Source organism: Bidens hawaiensis, unplaced genomic scaffold (assembly GCF_021521415.1).
Source record: "Bidens hawaiensis isolate Kalapana, Puna unplaced genomic scaffold, B.hawaiensis_p1.1 tig00022869_1, whole genome shotgun sequence".
Taxonomy (NCBI): Eukaryota; Viridiplantae; Streptophyta; class Magnoliopsida; order Asterales; family Asteraceae; genus Bidens; species Bidens hawaiensis.
Window position 1 is genome coordinate 154,909 of NW_027493565.1, and position 2,569 is coordinate 157,477.

Below are 2,569 nucleotides of genomic sequence, written 5' to 3' on the forward strand. Positions count from 1 at the left end.
CGTATTGTTCGGGAGCCTTCGGAGTCAATAACTAGTGCACGAGAGGAAAGGAGTGAAACTTTGCGAGGACTAAGTCACAATGAAGGGTATCAACTGGATGTTGTTGTTCAAGCCGCCATTGCTCAAGTTGTAGCTGCTGCAGTGAAGGAATTACATCATGGAAAGTCTGCTGAAAGCCACGTAGGGACTGCTGAGAGGGCAGGGGATGAGGGTGAGAAAGCTGATGATGAGGAAGGTGACCCGATTGAAGTTCGATCTGTGAAAGTAGATGAAAGGAAGAGAGACCGTGGTGGGTGTAACTACAAGTCGTTCAAAGGTTGTGACCCACCAAGGCTGACTGGTTTAGGAGACGCAATCGCTACACTCCAATGGATAACTGCAATGGACAAGGTCATCCGAATTTGCAAGTTCCGTCCCTACCAAGCAGTAGGTTATGCCACTTAGTCGTTTGTTGATGAGGCTATGTATTGGTGGGAAGCTATGGAGCAGAGGAAGAGCTGAGAAGATATTAATGATATGAGATGGGATGACCTGAAGGAGTTGGTATGAAGCGATTCTGTGTCGATGCTGAAGTCAAAAGGGTTAAAATGAAGTTTCTAAATTTAAGGGCGGGTAAGATGACACACCGCGAGTACACTACTGAATTCAACTGCATGTCGAGGTTGGTGCCTGACATGGTGACACTGAAGCCAAAAGGATCAAGTGTTATATAAGAGGACTACCACAGAACATCCGCACTTTGGTCAAGACAAGTAAACCTGGTACTTTCGACTCTGCGGTGGAACTCAAAGAGATGGTTCACGATGATCTGGTTGTGGATGAGGTGGTGGTGAAAGAGAAGAAATGGGTTCCCTCTAAACGACCCAGTACTCAGTTGTGGAACCCTAAGTATAAGAAGCAGAGGGTGTGGGGATACAAGTCATGTAAGACTTGTGGTATGATGCACGGTGGTGAGTGCAAGTGGAGTATTGGTTCTAATGTGTGCCATAAGTGTGGGAAATCTCATTGTGGAGAGTGCAGGTTAGGGTCACATTCTTGTTACAAATGTGGGAAGGTGGGGCATTACGCTCATGAATGCAACACCGAGCCCACATGTTACAAGTGCGGTAAGAAGGGTCATATGGCAAGGGAATGTACCGCAGCTGGAGGTAGTGGGAAGAAGGATGCTGACAAGCCTAGGCCAAGGACCACGGCCTACATGCTGACTCAGGAGCAAGCCAAACTGATTCCAGATGTTGTAACAGGTATGTTTCTAATAAACGGTATTTCCGCTTCTATTTTGTTTGATTCAGGTGCAAATAGAAGTTTTGTAGCTACGCCATTTAGTAAGTTAGCAAAAATGAAATGTTGTCGTGTGCCTGAAACCTTTATAGTAGAAACTGCTAGTGAGACCTCAGTTAGAATAATGAGAATGGCTAAGGATTGTAAGATAGAGCTAGAGGGACGTGAGTTCCCTGTTACCCTGTATGTTATGACCTTAGGAAGATTCGATGTGGTTTTGGGAATGGATTGGCTATCTGAGTTTGAGTCTCAGATAGTGTGTAAGAGTAGGTTGATAAGGCTAAAGTCCTTGGATGGTGGTACGGTTACAGTTTATGCTGAGAAAGAAAGTTCATGGCTTAATGTCATTTTAATGATAAAAGCCAAAGGTTTGTTAAGACGAGGGTGCGGTGCCTACATGGCGTATGTTGTCAAAGCTACGGCCGAGACGAAAGTAGTAAAAGATGTTCATGTTATGGGCGACTACCCAGAAGTGTTTCCTGAGGACCATCCAGGGTTGCCACTGGAGCAAGAGGTAGAATTCCAAATAGACTTAATACCAGGAGCACAACCCGTCGTGAAAGAACCATACCGCCTGATGCCATCCAAGATGAAAGAATTGATGTCCCAACTGCAAGAGCTCCTCGACAAAGGTTTTACAAGACCGAGTGTTTTTTGTTAAGAAGAAGGATGGAAGTATGAGAATGTGTATAGACTATCGTGAGCTGAACAAGCTTACGGTGAAGAACATATATCCTTTGCCAAGGCTTCATGATTTGTTTGATCAACTACAAGGTTCGAGTTGGTTCTCACGAATAGGCCTTAGATCAGGTTATCATCAACTGAAAGTGAAAGAGGCAGGCATCCCTAAAATAGCATTTCAGACGCGGTATGGGCACTACGAGTTCCTCGGATGTCGTTCTGTCTAACAAATGCTCCTGTAGCATTTATGGACATGATGAATAGGGTATGTCGGCTGATGCTAGACAAGTCAATTAGCATTTTCATTGAGGATATATTGATTTATTCAAAGAGTGAGTCTTCCCATGCAGAACATCTAAGAGAAGTATTGAGATTTTGAAGAAAGAGAAATTGTATGATAAGTTCTAGAAGTGCGCATTCTGGTTGCGTGAGGTACAGTTTCTTAGTCATGTAATCACTCCTTAATGGATTATGGTGGACCCAACTAAGATTGAGGCAATAATAAATTGGAAGACTCCATAGAACCCGATTGATATACACAACTTCTTAGGGTTGGCTGGCTATTATAGGAGGTTCAACGAAGGCATCTCCAAGATAGCCGCACCAT